Here is a 20572-nt window from a genome sequence, read left to right as displayed (position 1 = left end):
GAGGATTTTTGCATTGACGTTCATGAGGGATATTGGTCTATAATTTTCTTTTTTTGTTGTGTCTCTGCCAGTCTTTGGTAACAGGATGATGTTGGCCTCATCAAATGAGTTAGGGAGGATTCCCTCTTTTTCTGTTGATTGGAATAATTTCAGAAGGAATAGTACCAGCTCGTCATTGTACCTCTGGTAGAATTCGGCTGTGAATCCATCTGGTCCTGGACTTTTTTTGATTGGTAGGCTATTAATTATTGTCTCAATTTCAGAGCCTGTTATTGGTCTATTCAGGGATTCAACTTCTTCCTGGTTTAGTCTTGGGAGGGTGTATGTGTCGAGGAATTTATCCATTTCTTCTAGATTTTCTAGTTTATTTGGGTAGAGGTGTTTGTAGTATTCTCTGATGGTAGTTTTTATTTCTGTGGGATCGGTGGTGATATTCCCTTTATCATTTTTTATTGCATCTATTTGATTCTTCTCTCTTTTCTTCTTTATTAGTCTTGCTAGCAGTCTATCAATTTTGTTGATCTTTTCAAAAAACCAGCTCCTGGATTCATTGATTTTTTGAAGGTTTTTTTGTGTCTCTGCCTCCTTCAGTTCTGCTCTGATCTTAGTTATTTCTTCCCTTCTGCTAGCTTTTGAATGTGTTTTCTCTTGCTTCTCTAATTCTTTCAATTGTGATGTTAGGATGTCAATTTTAGATCTTTCTTGCTTTCTCTTGTGGGGATATTGTGCTATAAATTTCCGTCTACACACTGCTTTAAATGTGCCCCAGAGATTCTGTTATGTTGTGTCTTTGTTCTCATTGGTTTCAAAGAACATCTTTATTTCTGCCTTCATTTCGTTATGTACCCAGTAGTCATTCAGGAGCAGGTTGTTCAATTTCCAGCTAGTTGAGCTATTTTGAATGAGTTTCTTAATCCTGAGTTCTAGTTTGATCTGCACTGTGGTCTGAGAGACAGTTTGTTATAATTTCTGTTCTTTTACATTTGCTGAGGAGTGCTTTACTTCCAACTATGTGGTCAATTTTGGAATAGGTGTGGTGTGGTGCTGAGAAGAATGTATATTCTGTTGATTTGGGGTGGAGAGTTCTGTAGATGTCTATTAGGTCCACTTGGTGCAGAGCTGAGTTTAATTCCTGGATATTCTTGTTAACTTTCTGTCTCGTTGATCTGTCTAATGTTGACAGTGGGGTGTTAAAGTGTCCCATTATTATTGTGTGGGAGTCTAAGTCTCTTTGTAGGTCTCTAAGGACTTGCTTTATGAATCTGGGTGCTCCTGTATTGGGTGCATATATATTTAGGATAGTTAGCTCTTCTTGTTGAATCGATCCCTTCACCATTATGTAATGGCCTTCTTTGTCTCTTTTGATCTTTGTTGGTTTAAAGTCTGTTTTATCAGACACTAGGATTGCAACCCCTGCCTTTTTTTGTTTTCCATTTGCTTGATAGATCTTCCTCCATCCCTTTATTTTGAGCCTTTTTGTGTCTCTGCATGTGAGATGGGTTTCCTGAATACAGCACACTGATGGGTCTTGACTCTTTATCCAATTTGCCAGTCTGTGTCTTTTAATTAGAGCATTTAGCCCATTTTCATTTAAGGTTAATATTGTTATGTGTGAATTTGATCCTGTCATCATGTTAGCTGGTTATTTTGCTCGTTAGTTGATGCAATTTCTTCCTAGCATTGATGGTCTTTATAATTTGTCATGTTTTTGCAGTGGCTGGTACCGGTTGTTCCCTTCCATGTTTAGTGCTTCCTTCAGGAGCTCTTGTAGGGCAGGCCTGGTGGTTACAGAATCTCTCAGCATTTGCTTGTCTGTAAAGGATTTTATTTCTCCTTTGCTTGTGAAGCTTAGTTTGGCTGGATATGAAATTCTGGGTTCAAAATTCTTTTCTTTAAAAATGTTGAATATTGGCCCCCACTCTCTTCTGGCTTGTAGAGTTTCTGCCAACAGATCCACTGTTAGTCTGATGGGCTTCCCTTTATGGGTAATCTGGTCTTTCTTCTGGCTGCCCTTAACATTTTTTCCTTCATTTCAACTTTGGTGAATCTGACAATTATGTGTCTTGGAGTTGCTCTTCTCGAGGAGTATCTTTGTGGCATTCTTTGTATTTCCTGCATGTGGAATGTTGGCCTGCCTTGCTAGGTTGGGGAAGTTCTCCTGGATAATATCCTGCAGAGTGTTTTCCAACTTGCTTCCATTTTCCCCGTCACTTTCAGGTACACCAGTCAGACGTAGATTTGGTGTTTTCACAAAGTCACATATTTCTTGGTTTGTTCGTTTCTTTTTACTCTTTTTTCTCTAGACTTCTCTTCTCGCTTCATTTCATTCATTTGATCTTCAATCACTGATACCTTTTCTTCCAGTTGATTGAATCAGTTACAGAAGCTTGTGCATTCGTCACATAGTTCTTGTGCCATGGTTTTCAGCTCCATCAGATCATTTAAGGACTTCTCTACACTGGTTATTCTAGTTAGTCATTCATCTAATCTTTTTTCAAGGTTTTTAGCTTCTTTGCGATGGGTTTGAACTTCCTTCTTTAGCTTGGAGAACTTTGATCGTCTGAAGCCTTCTTCTCTCAACTCGTCAAAGTCTTTCTCCATCCAGCTTTGTTCCATTGCTGGCGAGGAGCTGCGTTCCTTTGGAGGAGGAGAGGCGCTTGGGGTTTTAGAATTTTCAGCTTTTCTGCTGTGTTTTTTCCCCATCTTTGTGGTTTTATCTACCTTTGGTCTTTGATGATGGTGATGTACAGATGGAGTTTTGGTGTGGATGTCCTTTCTGTTTGTTAGTTTTCCTTGTGACAATCAGGTCACTCAGCTGAAGGTCTGTTGGAGTTTGCTGGAGGTCCACTCCAGACGCTGTTTGCCTCGGTATCAGCATCAGAGGCTGCAGAACAGTGAATATTGCTGAACAGTAAATGTTGCTGCCTGATCGTTCCTCTGGAAGCTTCGTCTCAGAGGGGTAACTGGCCGTGTGAGGTGTCAGTCTGCCCCTACTAGGGGGTGCCTCCCAGTTAGGCTGCTTGGGGGTAAGGGACCCACTTGAGGAGGCAGCCTGCCCGTTCTCAGATCTCAAACTCCTTGCTGGGAGAACCACTACTCTCTTCAAAGCTCTCAGACAGGGAAATTTAAATCTGCAGAGGTTTCTGCTGCCTTTTGTTCAGCTATGCCCTTGCCCCAGAGGTGGAGTCTACAGAGGCAGTCAGGCCTCCTTGAGCTGCAGTGGGCTTCACCCAGTTCAAGCTTCTGGGCCGCTTTGTTTACCTACTCAAATCTCAGCAATGGTGGGTTCCCCTCCCCCAGCCTCGCTGCCTCTTTCCAGTTCGATCTCAGACTGATGTGCTAGCAATGAGCGAGGCCCTGTGGGCCTGGGACCCTCCAAGCCAGGCGTGGGATATAATCTCCTGGTGTGCCGTTTGTTAAGACCCTTGGAAAAGCGCAGTATTAGGGTAGGAGTGACTCAATTTTCCAGCTGCTGTCTGTCATGGCTTCCCTTGGCTAAGAAAGGGAATTCCCTGACCCCTCGCAGTTCCAGGGTGAGGCAATGCCTCACCCTGCTTCGGCTCTCACTCAGTGGGCTGTACCCACTGTCCTGCACCCACTGTCTGACACGGCCCAGTGAGAGGAACCCAGTACCTCAGTTGCAAATGCAGAAATCACCCATCTTCTGTGTCGCTCATGCTGGGATCTGTAGACTGGAGCTGTTTCTATTTGGTCATCTTGGAACCACCCGATAATTTTTACTTAAACAAAATTGTCCTAAGTAGCCTCTTTTAATTATCTTTATTCAGTGTTATGGTTTGATTGTCTCCTTTAAAATTTATGTTTAAATTTAATTGCTGTTGTAATATTGTTGAGAGGTGATACCTTTAAGAGGTGATTAGGTCATGAAGGGATTAATGCCATTATTGTGGGAGTGGGTTAGTTACGTGAGAGTTCAGCCCCCCTTTTCTCTCTCTTATGGGCCCTTTTGCTCTTCTGTCTTCCACCATGGTATCACCCTCCTCAGATATGACACTTTGCTCTTAGACTTCCTAGGCTTCAGAACTGTGAGCCAAATAACCTTTTTCTTTATAAATTACCCAATCTGTGGTATTTTGTTATTGCAGCAGAAAATTAATTAAGACAGAAAATTGGTATGGGAATCTCAGGCTGTTGTCATCACAAATATATGAATATGTGGGAGTGGCTTTGGATCTGGGTAATGGATAGAGGCTCAAAGAACTTGGAGGAGTATGCTAGAAGAATCCTGTATTGCCATAAAAGAAGCAGTAAGGGTGATTCTGGTGAGGGCTCAAGAGATCTGTATGGAAATTCTGAATCTTCCAAGAGATTACTTAAGTGGTTATGAGCAGAATTTTGGTAGATATATAGACAGCAAAGGCTATTCTGATGAAGTTCAGACAGAAATAAGGGAAACGTATTGGAAACTGGAGTAAAGCCCATCCTCATTATAAAGTTGCAAAGACCTTGGTTGAATTGTTTCACTTCCTCGAGGCTTTGTGGAATGCAGAACTTAAGAGTAATTAACAAGGATATCTGGTGGAAGAAAGATCTAAGCAACAAAGCATTTAAACTTTAAAAATGGCTGCTTTTAACCACATACAGAGAGATGTGAGAGGAAATAAATGAGACAAAGACACGATTTATAATCAAAAGCGAAGCAGATTGGAAAGATTTGGAAAATTCACAGCCTGGCAAAGTAGAATGATAAGGAGTCTTTAGGAGAGTGAAACAATGGTGTGGCCAGGAAATACTTTGCTAAAGAGATTACCATGGCTAGAAGAGAGCCAGGTGCTGTTCATATAGACAATGGGAAGAAGACCTTGAAGGCATTTCAAAGACCCTTAAGGATGCTCCTTCCATTACAGGTCCAGAGCTCTAGGAGGGAAGAATTGTTTTTAGGGATGGGCCTGGGGCACCCTCCATGGGCTTGCTGCCAGGGCCTCCTTGAAAGTCTACTTCTTGCATTCTGGCACAGTGCTTTCCAGCTGTCCTAGTTGTGGCTCAAGTAGGCACAGGTGTGTGGCTCAATGCACTGCTCTAGAAGGTACATGCCATAAACCTTGGTGTCATACATGTGATGTTAAGCTATGGAGAGTATAGCTATGTCTACCTCGATATCCAAGGTTGTTGCAAATAGCCTAGTTCCCCAGGCAGCAACCTGCTGCAGGTGCAGAGCTGTCACAGACAGTACTTATCAGTGTAAAGCCTAGTGAAACCATGGTATGGGGCCACCCCCAAGATCACAGAACTGTAGGGCCACCAGCATCCAACTCAGGCACGAGAGAGCTGCAGGCATGAGGCTCTAATCCAAGAGCACTGACGTGTGGGCTGAGCCCAGCAACGCCGTAGCGGCAGGACTGCCTGAGGCCTTGGGGGCCCAATATCCACACCAGTGTGCCCTGGATGTGGGGCATGTAGTAAATGGAGGTTATTCTTCAGCTTTAAAATTTAATGTTGTTTGCCCTGTTGAGTTTTGTTCTTACATGGACACGGTTACCCTTTTATTCTTGCCTTTCTTTTTTGGAACGGGAATCCTATGCCTTTTCCACCGTTGTATTTTGTAAGTAGATAACTTGTTTTGATTTGACAGGCTCACAGCTAGAGGGAATTTGCCTCAGGAAGAATCATGCCTTGAGTCTCACCCATATTTGATTTCTATGAGACTTTAGACCATGGACTTTTGAGTTCGTGCTCGAACTATTTAAGACTTTGGGGCTATTGAGACAGAATAAATGTATTTTGTATGTGCAAAGGAAATGAGATTTGGGGTGCTAGCAGATGAATGCTATGGTTTGAATGTCCCCTTTAAAACTCATGTTGAAATTTAATTGTCATTATAACAGTGTTAAGAGCAGGGACCATTAAGAGGTGATTAGGTCATGAAAGTTCTGTCCTCATGAATCATTTAATGCTGTTATTGTGGAGTGAGTTAGTTACTGTGGGGTTTTGTTTCTTTGTTTCCCTCTATTTCACATGTTCTCATGCCCTTCTGCCTTTTGCTGTGGAATTACCGTCACCAGATGTGGCATGTTCTTGGACTTTGCAGCCTACAGAACTGTTGAGCCAAATAAGGTTTTTTTTTTTCTTATAAACTATCTAGTCTGTGGTATTCTGTTATAGCAGAAGAAGACAAACTAAGACATTTAGCAAGCTGTTAGGGTAGCATAATGGTCTAGGATATAGGTACTTTTTCCAGGTTGCTTAGGTTTTAAGCCCAGTTCTTATACTTAGTTCCTGTGACACCAGAACAAATTACTTAATCAATCTATACTCCAGTTTCTGATGAAATGGGAGTATGTAGCTCATAGGGTTGTTGCGAAGATTAAATGAGCTAAATTTATAAAACACTTTGAATAATGGTTGGTAATATTACATACTATAAAATATTAGATGTTGTTATTACTGTTTCTTATTACTGCCTTCTCAGAGAAGCCTTCCTATAACTGTCCAGATACTTTTTCTTACAGTAACCATCAGATCACAGATGGGATAGCTCCCCAACTGCAGTGGAAGGGACTGGAGGTGAGACTAATCCCTCTTAGGATTTGCTGTGGGATATAGGCTAGAGAACCTGGTCTTGACTTTGAGGGGCACATGTCTCCTCGCAAGTCCCTGCACAGATGTGATAGTTTTCTCATTACAGCAGGGGAGCTGGATCTGGGACTGGGCCCTCTTGGGATCTCCTGTGGGACAGAGGCTGGGGAGCCCATCTCTTTAGTCCATACAGATACATGTGTTGTAGCAGGTCTTAGTGCAGATGGAATAGTTCCTCAACTACAGCAAGAAGAGCCAAAGCTGAGACTTAGCCCCTCAGGATCTGCTGTGACAGAAGTTGGCATGCCAGTCAGGGAATCTCATACTCCTGGGCTGTAAAATATGGGTCCCTGTGTAAGCAGTTGTGAGCTGGGACCTCAGGTGAGGAAGGCTGGAGCCAAAGCACAGGCAACTTTAAGATTCACTGCCAAGACCAATGTAAGGGGGTAGGTGAGCCTTTTCACCAATGCAGTATTGTGTGTGATTCCTTTTGGACTCCTTGGCAGATGGTTTTGGTTGCAGGCTTAAGGCCAAATGGGACTGTAGCCAAGCCTCTCAGGGGACTGAGACTTTTCCAGGCTTGAACCAGGAAGCACACTCGGTGGGGCAGATCAGCCACCTGGGCATCAGTTTACACTCTGAAAATGACCCTCCTAGGTTTTGGGCTCCACTAGAGGTTTCACAAAATCCTACCTCAATCCTGAGGCTCCCATAGAGAGACTTTAGACTGACAGTGGGGTTACCTTCTATTTTGCTATCTTGGTGATGTCCCAAGTTTGCTGATTTGAAGTTCAGAGTAGTTTCCATTGAACCATTCAATGAGCATGATTTATATTGTATGTAGTATCCATATCCATAGAACTATCTTGCAATAATGACTATATGTGATTTTGAACTTGCCTGCCATTTATTCCACCATCTGTAGGAGTGAAGAGGTGGTGCTAGAGCTCAGTGTGCTTCTCACAAGATTTCCACAATTTCTTCCTCTCAACAATCACAGAAATAATGTATTTCTTATTTTTCTATTTATTTCAGTTACAAAAGGCTCATGAGTCCAGGTCATTATTTTTAATCCAGACTTTCATTTCTTTATGGCACTATACAACCCCCTCCTACATTCCGTCCACCCCTGTATAACTGCCCAGAATAGTCTACTATGTCCTCTGGAACTCATGGTTTATCGTCAGCAAAATCTATAATCTCAATCTCAACTCTAAACCTCCCTTCCACAAGTTTACTGTAATTGAAAACTAGATCTCCCTTGAAAAGTTTCCCCTACATTCAAAAGGTTGATTTTCTTTTTTGTTTTTTTTGAGATGGAGTCTCGCTGTGTCCCCCAGGCTGGAGGGAAGTGGCGTGATCGCAGCTCACTGCAACCTCCATCTCTTAGGTTCAAGCAATTCTTCTGCCTCAGCCTCCCAAGTAGCTGGGACTACAAATGCAAGCTGCCACACCCGGCTAATTTTTTGTATTTTAGTAGAGGCAGGGTTTCACCGTGTTGCCCAGGCTAGTCTCAAACCCCTGAGCTCAGGCAATCTGCCCACCTTGGCCTCCCAAAGTGCTGGGATTATAGGCGTGAGCCACCATGCCTGGTATGGTTTTCTTTCTTTTTTCTTTCTCTCTTTTTTTTTTTTATCCTTAATTCATCTCATTGCCACTTCCAGATAATTGTTCTACACTCCTTCCCATAAAAATTTATCTTTCAAGATTCTGATATTGGATTATACCACCTGACACCCCTCCTTCTAACATACTCTTCCATAATTTGCTCCATGTCTCTATTCTCCTTTACAGGAAAACTTCCCCCAAAAGAGTTAACTGTACTTGATATTACCACTTGTCCTCCTTTCTCTCTTGAACCTGCTCCAGTGAGGCTTTCATTGCCCACTACTGCACTGAAGCTGTTGTCAAGGTCATCAGTGACCTCTAGTTTACCAAATGCAATAGTCAGTTTTTCTCATTCTTCATTTTCTTGACCTTGGCAGCATTTGACACAGTTGATTATGTCCTCTACCTTTTTGAAACAGTTTCATCTCTTAGCTTCTGAGACCACTCTCTTGGCTCTCCTCCTAACTCGTTGTTGTTGTTGTTGTTTCACTTGTTTCTTTCTCATTTTCCTGAACCTTAACCCTTGGAAATACCTCAGGATTTAGTACTCTAGAAAAATTTCCTATCTACTGGTTCCCTATGTCATCTTATTCAGTTTAGTTCCTTTAAGTATTATCTAAATGTGGACGGCTCCCACCTTTATTCCTTAAGCCTCAACATCTCTACTGAATTCCATGCTTGTATATAAAACTCTCAACTTAATATCTTTAATTGGATATCTAATAGGCCTCCCAAACATATATGCCCAGACATAAACTTTTGATTTTCTCCCCTTTCAAATCTGCTTCTCAATAGACAAAATCTCCATTCTTCATGCTCTTCAAGCCAGAAACCTTGAAGTTATCCTTAAATCCTCTTTCTCTAGCAATCTGTATCAGATTCATTAGCAAATGTAAATCCTGATGACTAAGTCCTGATGTTTTCTTTGCTTCCACTTTTCTACCCCTACAGTTAGTTTTTCAGGTAGTAGCCAGAGTGATTCTTTAAAAATATATGTCATCTCAAAATCTTCTGATTACTTCTCATCTGCTTGAGACTAAAACTTAAGTTTTTACACTGATCCTTAAGGTCTTTCATGATCCCCTACCTCTCCAATACCCACTTCTGTCTTCATTGCTAACTCTGTTCAGACCATACTGGTCTCCTTGTCTTTACTGACTGTGCTGAACACTCTCACCTCAGGATGTATGCTTTTGCTGTTCCTTCTTCTTGGAACACATTTTCTTCAGTTATCCACATGGATAACTTCTTTACTTTCTTCAGGTTTCTACTCAAATCACCCTCAAAGGAGATCTTTTCTGACCACCCTATTTAAAATAGCAACCCATTTCTATCCCTCTATCTCCTATACTTGTAAAGAAACATATAATATACTTATGTATATATGTGGGTATGTATATATGTGTATATGTATGTATATATTTAACAGGCTCTTACATAACTCTTACCATATGCCAGATACTTCAAAAATTACAAATATTATTTATTCTTTATAACACCCATAAGGCATGGGGAAGTAGGTACTATTATTGTTATTTTACAGGTGGAGAAACTGAGGTACAGTGCTGTTAAGTACCTTTTCCAAGGTCAAACAGTTGGTAGTGGCATACCTGAGATTGGAAGTTAGGCCATCTTCTTCTATTGTGTACTTAACTATATTATGCCCTATTGTCTCTTAGATAGGGTTCAGTATGCATATGTATATGTATATATAGCAATTGTCAATGATGAAGTTCATTAGCAGTAACAAGATAAAAAGAGTATAGCCTTTAAAATTCATTCATGAAATATTATTAACTGATATTGACTATTGTAATAACAAGATAATTATCTTGTAATATCAATTAGTAGTCTGATAAGCAAATGGCTAGTATTTCTCAGTTTGAGACCCGCCCCCTTTTTTATTTGATACAGGGTCTCATTTTGTCACCCAGGCTGGTCTTGACCTCCTGGGTTCAAGCAATTCTCCCACATTAGCCTCCCAAGTAGCTAGGGCTACAGGCACTTGCAACCATGCCCAGTGTATTAGGCCATTCCTGTGTTCTTACAGAGGAACATCTAAGCATGGGTAATTTATAAAGAAAAAAGGTTTAATTGGCTCATGTTTCTGCAGACAGCACAGGAAGTGTAATGCTGGCATCTGCTTCTGGTGAGGGACTCAGGAAGCTCACAATCATGGTAGAAGGCAAAGTGGGAGCAAGCATGTCACATGGCGAGTGTAGGAACAATAGAGAGGAAGGGGGAGGAGGGTGCCAAGTACTTTTAAACAGCCAGATCTTGCAATAACTCACTCACTGTTGTGAAGACAGCACCAAGAAGAAGGTGATAAACTTTTCGCAAGAAATCTTCCCCCATGATCCAGTCACCTCCCACCAGGCCCCAACTCCAACATGAGATTATAATTCAACATGAGATTTAGAGGGGACAACATCCAAACTGTATCACCTGGCTAATTAAAAAAAGTTTAGAGAGATGAGGTCTCATTTATTTTGCCCAGGCTGGTCTTGAACTCCTGAGCTCAAGCAGTCCTCCAGTTTTGAATCTCCTAAAGTCCTAGGATTACAGGCATGAGCCACCATGCCTGGCCTTGAGACACTTTCTTAACGAAGTTTTATTTATCTCAGCTGCACTACTAACTAGTTAAATGATGTATGACAAGTTACTTAATTTTTCTAATTCTCAGTATAATCTTTTTTTTAAATTAAAGACTTTATTTTTTGAGAGCAGTTTTAGGTTATAGCAAAATTAAAGGAAGAGATTTCTCACATACCCCCACCCCCACATGTACATAGCCTTTCCAATTATCAACATCCTCCAGAAAAGTGGTATTATTTGTTGTGTCAATGAACCTACATTGACACATTATTGTCATACATTAGGATTAACTCTGGATTTTGTACAGTTTATGAGTTTGGACAAATGTTTCATGACGTGTCCATCATTATAATTATATACAGAGCCATTTTTCACTGCCCTCGAAATCCTCTGTGCTCCATGTATTTATCTCTGTCTCTCAACCTCTAGCCCCGGTAACCACTGATCTTTCTACTTTATAGTTTTTCCTTTTCCAGAATATTGCATAGTTGGAATCATATAGCATGTAGGCTTTTCAGATTGGTTTCTTTCACTTAGAAATGTAATCAGTTTGCCAATTAGGATAATAATTCCTACCTAAGGGCATTTAATGAAATGTAATGGAAATAATATATATGAAAGCACAGTGCCTGGTACCAGCTGTCAGTTCATGTTAATTGATGTAATGAAATATAAAGGAATAACTGTGGGAAAACCTGCACTCATTTTCCTACAGATAAAACTATATTCCTTTTGGAATAAGGACTGGTATACTTAATGTTTCTTTCAAATTTTACATTCTTGGATAGGAGGAGCCCTTTAAAAATAAGATTAAAAGAAACTTAAGAAGTGAAGATGTTGCTACTGTTCTTTATATAGCATCTATTACGGTGTCTTATACCAACTAGGCACTCAGTTAAGTTAAATGAATTACAACCTTTTGTGTATTTGATCAAGTGCTTGTTTATAATTCAACTCATATGATATGAACTTTTATCACATCATTTGTGATTGTTTTGCTACAACTTAGAAAAGCTTCAGCATGGTCAGCATGGGCAGAAAGGCTTTTGCTGAAATAAGCTTTAGTTCTCATGAAAAGGGATTAGAAACTTATATTGACTTAAGCAGAAAAAATATATAATGGCCCATCTTATATTTAAACATGACCCTTTTCATGACCTTGTAAGAAAATGTGGATTTAAGGAAATTCCAAGACCAGAATTTCATACAGAGTGAAATAGTTCCTGGCAGGCTCTTTTTGTTATTGCCTGTGTCCTAAGCTTTCATGTGCTGCTGGAGGAAATTAAAGAATAGTCCGTACCAATTTAGAGGCAGAAAGTAGTATTTTCTTTCTTTACACATGTTTACTTACATATGCAGTTCACACACACACACAAACACATACACATATATCACATCTTATTGTTGGAAATAGACTAGGTATATTTTTCAGTTAATTGTTAGTATATCTTGACAAAATTTTTTTTAGCATTTGAGATATACTTTACACAACTATGGAATTTTGCATTTATTGGCTGTTAGCCAATAATGGGGGTTGACATAAATACTGGGTATGCTTAGTAGGAAAGAGAATTGGATTGGGTGATTTTTTTATTAAATCAGTCTCTCTGACATTGAATAGTTGTATATATAACTTTTGAAAAACTTATAACCACGAAAATATAAATTACTTCTTCCGGTGATGGTCCTTAGTTTTTATATAAGTGAAAACTGAAGGAAAAGAGATTATCTCTAAGGGTTCTTCTGGTATGGTGAACCTTTTAGCTTTACTGATATGTCTATTTTTGCATGTATAAATGATTACATTAGTTTATGCACATAAGATGTTTTTAAGTACAATAAATAAATAAATATTATTTTCTAAATAATTGTGGAGAAAACTTTTTTCCACATAACAATGCTATTTAATTGGATAAAGATCAAGTTATACACACACACACACACACACACACAGAGTCCTGTTTCTCTTCATCTTAAAATGAGTAAATCCTGTCAAGATTTGAAATAATACTAGCAACAATGGCTACATAATCTGCCCAATACATTATATACATTATCTTAGTTAATTATTATAAAATCCTAAGGGGTAGGATTCTGAAAGCAAGCTCAAAATCATACTCATACTAAGGGAGAGAGTAGGGATTTAATACAGCTGTAAGTCTACATTAAATCTGTATTCTCTTAACTACATACAGACTCAAGAAGTAAGTGGTGTTATAAATCTATTATTTTAACATCTACAGTTCACATATGCTTAATATATTTTTAAGAGTATGCTCAATTGTTGGTCATATTAATAATTCTTACAACTCTAGTGTAATGTATTCCCTAACCCAAAATATATCTGACTGTGGGCTAATTTTAGGATCTGTTGAAATTGGGGATACATCCCTTAACTTGGCCAGGCTATATTTTGATTCTCTTAATCACAGCGAATAGCCAAGTGATACAGACAAATAAGAAATGGTTCATAATGCTTTCATTCCTAATAAAATTTAATGACCCCAAATATTTAGGTATTATCTATTCTGTTTTCAGCTTTCTGCTGCTGCTGACTTTCTTTCATAGTCTGAACTACCCTGGACCATAATCTGAACCATCCTGGACCAAGGGAAGAGTTTGACTTGCTTCATGTTGATTGTGAACACAGAAGGGTTTTGCTTGTAACTCAAGCCAGGCCACCATAAGGGTAATCATGTGATTATTTCAGGGAAAAGACTTTTCATCTCGATCCCAGGGCAGAGACTACGGGCTGGTGATGAAATGTATTTATGATCTCCCTATGCTTTAATCCACCCATGTCAAGGCCCCAAACAACCTTACTCAGGATACATTGTATTAGATGTTAAACAAAAGGCAAATTTGTTTCTAAAAATATTAGAGAAACATTTGTGAAGGGGGGAGGATTCCTATATAAGTTATATATATTTTAAGAAAATTATATGTTATACTGTGAAGTGATGCCATGATGCTTTGCCTGAAAATAAATATCTTTTTCTAATTTTGTGAAATTTCTAATCATCACAATAGGAATTCAGATAAATTTGCTTTGTCAAAATTGAATAATACTTCGTCATAAAACTCATGTTGTGTTCAGCAGATAAAATTTTTTATAGGCATTGTTCTCTTTTTTTTTGTCACTCTTGAAATCTAATTGTCCAAAGGCCAACCCCACAGCTGTAATTTCATCATCTCTTTAGTGTCATTGTTGTTAACTTAGAATGTTGCAGCCATGCTTATCTTCTGCCTAATGTGGCATGAGAATAGCCTCTAGCAGCTCACTTGGTAGAACTTAAGGTTTTTCACAGCACAAAGTAGGCTGATTGTTTACCTTCTCTGTAAGAAATTAGTTTTATCTATAAAAATGCGATGTTCTTGAAAATCTCTGCAACTTTCAGAAATAGAACATATGATTTGATTATGCTATACATGGATGTGACCATTTTTTTTGACAACTGCTACAGTTACCATTGAAGGCAACCTAGTTTGGAGACAAATGCCATTGGAGTTTTCCAACTAACCCTTTTTAAAAGAGCTCATTTCCTATATGAGGATCTCCGTAATTGGCCTCCGTGATTTATATTCCTTTGAGTATATATCCAATAATGAGATTACTGGGTCGAATGGTAATTCCGTTTCAAGTCCTTTGAGGAATCACCACACTGCATTCCACAATGGCTGAACTAACTTACATTTCCACTAGCTGTGAGTAGGCATTTCTTTTTCTCCACAACCTTGCAAACATGTTATTTTTAATTTTTAAAAATAATAGCCATTCTGACTGGTGTGAGATGGTATCTCATTGTGGTTTTTGATTTGCATTTATCTGGTTTGTTTGTTTGTTTTTTGAGACAGAGTCTCGCTCTGTCGCCCAGGCTGGAGTGCAGTGACATGATCTCAGCTCACTGCAACCTCCATCTCCCGGGCTCAAGAAATTCTCCTGTCTCAGCCTCCTGAGTGGCTTGGATTACAGGCGTGTGCCACCACGCCCAGCTAATTTTTGTATTTTTAGTAGAGATGGGGTTTCACCATGTGGGCCAGGCTGGTCTTGAACTCCTGACCTTGTGATCTGCCCATCTTGGCCTCCCAAAGTGCTGAGATTACAGGCGTGAGCCACCACGCCCGGCCTGATTTGCATTTCTCTAATGATTAGTAATGTTGAGCATTTTTTCATATGCTTGCAGGCTGCATGTATGTATTCTTTTGAAAAGTGTTCATATCCTTTGCCCAGTTTTTGATGGGGTTGTTTGTATTTTACTTGTTAATTTGTTTAAGGTCCTTATAGATTCTAGATATCAGACTTTTGTCAGATGCATAGTTTACAAGTATTTTCTTCCATTCTCTAGGTTCTCTGATTGTTGATAGTTTATTTTGCTGTGCAGAAGCTCTTTAGTTTAATTAGACACCACTTGTTAATTTTTGGTTTTGTTGCAGTTTCTTTTGGCATCTTTGTCATGAAATCCTTGTCAGGTTCTGTGTCCAGAATGGTATTTCCTAGTTTATTTCCCAGGGTTTTTATAGTATTGGGTTTACATTTAAGTCTTTGATCCATCTTGTGTTAATTTTTGCATTTGGTGTAAGGAAGGGGTCCAGTTTCAGTCTTCTGAATATGGCTAGCCAGTTACCACAGCACCACTTATTGAAAAGGGAGTCCTTTCCTTGTTGTTTATTTTTGTCAAGTTTGTCAAGGATCAGATGGCTGTAAGTATGAGGGATTATTTCTGGGTTCTGTATTCTGTTCCATTGGTCTATGTGTCTGTTTTTGTACCAGTACAGTGCTGTTTTGGTTACTGTGGCCTTGAAATATAGTTTGAAGTTGGATAATGTGATGCCTCCAGCTTTGTTCTTTTTATGTAGGATTGCTTTGGCAATTTGGATTCTTTTTTGGTTCCATATGAATTTTGAGATAGTTTTTCTCATTCTGTGAATAATGTCATTGCTAGATTGATAGGAATAGCATTGAATCTGTAAATTGCTTTGGTCAGTATGGTCATTTTAACCATATTGATTCCTCCTATCTGTGAGCTTGGAATGTTTTTCCATTTGCTTGTGTCTTCTCTAATTTGGTCAGTGTTTTGTAATTCTTATTGTAGAGATCTTTCACCTTGCTGGTTAGCTGTATTCCTAGGTATTTTATTCTTTTTTTGTGGCAATGTGAGTGGGATTTCATTCCTGATTTGGCTTTCAGCTTGGATGTTGTTGGTGTATAGGAATGCCAGTGATTTTTGTATATTGTTTTTGCATTCTGAAACTTTGCTGAAGTTGTTTATCAGACCAAGGAGCTTTTGGACATAAGCTATGGGGTTTTCTAGATATGGAATCATGTTATCTGCAAACAGGGATAGTTTGACTTCCTCTCTTCCTATTTGGATGACTCTTATTTCCTTCTCTTGCCTGATTGCTGTGGCCAGGGATTCCAGTACTATGTTGAATAAGAGTGGTGATAGAAGTCATCCTTGTTCCACTGTTCAAGGGGGAATGCTTTCAGCTTTATAAAGTGGTAAAAGAAGAAAATTCAAACATGGGTCCTTTGACTCTGTGCTTAAGTGTGTTAAAAGAAAGATTGCTTTGTAAACTTTGTTACACTACATCACTATAAGTCATTTTACATCATTATAAATGGTACCTATAAAAACAACAGCAGCAGTGGCAGCAACACTCTAAAAAAAGTATCTGTAATCCAAGGCTTCTTCAGGTTTGTACTATGCAGAATACTCTGCAGAGGTTACCTAAACATATGCATGTGTGTTTAAAAGAGAAGCTGTCAGCCTTTAATAGATAGTATATATCAGAGCAGTGTCTCTGTGATAGAATGTTATTCTTAGCTTGTTGAATCAGAGGAGTGTCCCAGGAGACCATAAGCACATTCTGACATAAGCTTTCAGGTTTCCTGTTTCATCCTCTGGATCTGTTCTACTGCTTTTTGGGTATTAAAATGTGGCTTTAGGCATTAGTGTGATATTTCCTTTATCTCAGGTATAGGAAGAGTGCGGGGAATATGAAGAACTTTGCCACCTTATTTCTTGACTTTATAAAACCTCTTGACAGCCAGGCTCAGTGGCTCATGCCTGTAATCCCAGCACTTCGGGAGGCTGAGGCCGGTGGATCACCTGAGGTCAGGAGTTCAAGACCAGCCTGACCAACATGGAGAAACCCTGTCTCTACTAAAAATACAAGATTAGCCTGGTGTGGTGGCACATGCCTGTAATCCCAGCTACTCAGGAGGTTGAGGCAGGAGAATCTCTTGAACCTGGGAGGCAGAGGTTGTGAGTGCAGATTGCGCCATTGCACTCCAGCCTGGGCAACAAGAGCGAAACTCTGTCTCAAAAAATAAAATTAATAAAAAAAGAAACAACAACAACAACAAAAAACTCTCTTGACATTAGCAGACACTAGCTTCTACAGTTAGAAGCAATATGTGAAAGATTCACCAAGATAATAAGCCTGCTTAATGTCACTCTATTTGATCTTCATAGAGTTGTTGGTTATTTCTTCAACCCATTCCTTCTACCCAGTTATTTGAGCAAACTTTTTTTTTTTTTGAGATGGAGTCTTGCTGTGTCACTCAGGCTGGAGTGCAGTGGTATGATCTCAGCTCACCACAACCTCTGCCTCCTGGGTTCAGGTGATTCTCCTGCCTCAGCCTCCCCTGTAGCTGGGATTACAGGCATGTGCCACTAATCCTCAGCTAATTTTTGTATTTTTAGTAGAGATGGGGTTTCACCATGTTGGCCAGGCTGGTCTGGAACTGCTGACCTCAAGTGATCTGCTTGCCTCGGCCTCCCAAAGTGCTGGGATTCCATACATGAGCCACTGTGCCCAGCCTGAGCAAACATTTTTTTATACACCTTTTATGTACTACACCAATTAAATAAACCAGGAGTCACAGTAAGTCCCATTTTACTCAAATCTGATTTAATTGGTTAGCTGTTTTGTTTCTATAGGCAAAGAAAGCCGTCATTTAATTTGATGTCCTTAGTTTTACAGATAAAGAAACAAGTCCATGTAGGTAGAATAATTAAGACCACATAGTAAGTGGCACAGAAGGGATGTGAACCTAAGTTTTTGTTTTCTTTTAATTTTTATTTTTTGTGGGTATATAGTAAGTGTACTTTGATACAGGCATGTAAAGTGTAATAATCACAGAAGTGTATATTGTGTATCCATCACCTCAAGCATTTATCCTTTGTGTTATAAACAATTCAGTTATACTCATTTATTTTTTAAATGTACAATTAAATTATTATTGACTATAATCACCCTGTTGTGCTAGTGAATACAGGTGTCTTATTCATTCTTTTAATTTTTTTTTATTTTTGTGGACACATAGTAGGTGTATATATTTATAGGTCACATGAGATATTTTGGTATAGGCATGCAATGTGTCATAATCATATGGAAAATTGGGTATTCATCCCCACAAGCATTTATCCTTTGTGTTACAAACAATCCAATTACACTCTTTTAGTTATTTTTAAATGTGCAATTAGATTATTATTGACTATAGTCCCTCTGTTGTACTACCAAATATAAGGTCTTATTCTTTCTTCAACTATTTTTTTCTACTCACTAACCATCCCCACTTCCTCTTCACATCCACACTACTCTTCGTAACCTCTGGTAACTGTCCTTCTACTCTCTGTCTCCATGAGTTCAGTTTGGTATAATTTTTAGCTCCCACACACAAAAAATGAGAATGTAAGAAGTTTGTCTTTCTGTGCCTAGCTTACTTCACTTAACACAATGACCTCTAGTTTCATCCATGTTGATGCAAATGACAGGATCTCATTCTTTTTTTATGGCTGGATAGTACTTTATTGTGTATAAGTACCACTTTTTCTTTATCCATTCATCTATTGACAGGCACTTGAGTTGCTTCCAAATCTTGCCTAGGGTGAATAGTGTTGCAGTAAACATGGGTGTGCAGATATGCCTTTAATATACTGGTATCTTTTCTTTTGCGTATATACCTAGCAGTGGGATTGCTGTATAAAATATGGTAGCTCTATTTTTAGTTTTTTGAGGAACCTCAAAACTGTTCCCATAGCAATTGTACTAATTTACATTCCCACCAACAGAATATGAGGGTTCTTTTTCTCTATATCCTCGCCAGTGTTTGTTATTGCCTGCCTTTGGATAAACGCCATTTTAACTGGGGTGAGATGGTATCTCGTTATAGTTTTGACCTGCATTTCTCTGATGATCAATGAATTTGAACACCTTTTCTTATGCCTACTTGTCATTTGTATGTGTTCTTTTGAGAAATGTCTATTCAGGCCTTTTGCCCATTACTAGCTTTTTTTTTCCCTGTAGAGTTTTGGAGCTCTTTCTACATTCTGATTATTAATCCCTTTTCAGATGGGTAATTTGCAAATATTTTCTCCCATTTAGTGGGTTATCTCTTTACTTTGTTGATTATTTCCTTTGCTGTGCAGAGACTTTTTAACTCGATATCCCATTTGTTCATTTTTGCTTTGGTTACGTGTTCTTGTGGGGTATTGCTCAAGAAATCTTTGCCCAGTCCAGTGTTCTGGAGAGTTTCCCCAGTGTTTCTTGTAGAGGTTCATAATTTCAAAGTCTTAGATTTAGGTGTTTAATCCATTTTGATTTGATTTTTGTACATGGCAAAAAAGAGGTGTATAGTTCCATTCTTCTGCATGTGGATATCCAGTTTACCATTTATTTAAGAGACTGTCCTTTCCCTAATGTATGTTCTTTGCATCTTTGTTGAAAGTGAGTTCCTTGTAGATGTATGGATTTATTTCCGGGTTACCTATTCTGTTCCATTTTTCTATGTGTCTGTTTTTTATGCTATTATCATGCTGTTTGAGTTACTATAGCTCTGTAGTATAATTTGAGGTCAGGTAATGTGATTCCTCCAGTTTTGTTCTTTTTACTTAGGATAGCTTTGGGTCTTCTGAGTCTTTTGTCGCTCCATAGACATTTTAGGATTTTTTTCTATGTTTGTGAAGAATGTCATTATATTTTGACAGAGATTGCATTGAATCTGTAGATTGCTTTGGGTAGTATGGACATTTTAATAATATTGATACTTCTAATGCATGAACTTGGAATATCTTTCCACTTTTTTGTGTCCTCTTCAATTTTTTAAATCAATTTTTTATAGTTTTTATTTTAGAGATCTTTAATTTCTTTGGTTAGGTTAATTCTGAGGTATATAATTTTATTTGTGGGTATTGTATATGGGATTAGTTTTTAAATTTCTCTTTCATATTGTTCACAGTTGGCATACAGAAATGTGATTTTTTTGTATGTTGATTGTGTATTCTGCAACTTTACCAAATTTATCAGTTCTAATAGTTTTCTGGTGGAGTCCTTAGGTTTTTTCAAGTGCAAATTTATATCATCTGCAAACAAGAACAATTTGATTTGTTCCTTTCCAATTTGGATGACCTTTATGTCTGTCTGTTATCTGATTTCTCTAGTTAGGACTTCCAGTACTAGGTTGAATAATAGTGATGAAAGTGGGCATCTTTGTCTTGTTCCAGATCTTAAAGGATAGGCTTTCAGTTTTTTTAAATGAAGTTTGATACTAGCTGTGGGTCTGTTGTATGTGGATTTTATTGTATTGAGGTATGTTCAATCCGTGTCCAGTTTTTTTTTTCAGGGTTTTTATCATGAAGGGTTGCTGAATTTTATTAAATGCCTTTTCAGCATCAGTTGAAATGATCATATGGTTTTTGTCCTTCATTCTGTTTATATGATGTATCACACTGATTGATTTGCATATATTGAACCATCCTTGCTTCCCAGGGAGAAATCCTATTTGGTCATGTATGAGGAATGATCTTTTTAATGTGTTATTGAGTTT

At 38.6% G+C, this 20572-nt stretch overlaps 1 protein-coding gene across 10 annotated transcripts in view; it reads left to right on the top strand.

The window, feature by feature from the left end:
- LOC116473135 (AGBL carboxypeptidase 4) overlaps positions 1–20572 on the top strand; it is a 1494771-nt gene that overhangs the window by 98781 nt on the left and 1375418 nt on the right. For 6 of the 10 annotated variants that reach the window (XM_058443101.1, XM_058443097.1, XM_058443103.1 and 3 more), the window contains one exon: positions 13279–13429. The exons of the other annotated variants lie outside the window; for them this stretch is intronic. The gene's annotated coding sequence lies outside the window, so the exon portion shown is untranslated. The remainder of the gene's footprint in view (positions 1–13278; positions 13430–20572) is intronic. 10 annotated transcript variants of the gene reach the window in all.

This window comes from Hylobates moloch, unplaced genomic scaffold, assembly GCF_009828535.3.
Source record: "Hylobates moloch isolate HMO894 unplaced genomic scaffold, HMol_V3 SCAFFOLD_8, whole genome shotgun sequence".
NCBI classification, from domain to species: domain Eukaryota; kingdom Metazoa; phylum Chordata; class Mammalia; order Primates; family Hylobatidae; genus Hylobates; species Hylobates moloch.
The sequence above is the reverse complement of the archived record's forward strand: the minus strand, read 5'-3'. Positions and strand labels throughout refer to the sequence as shown.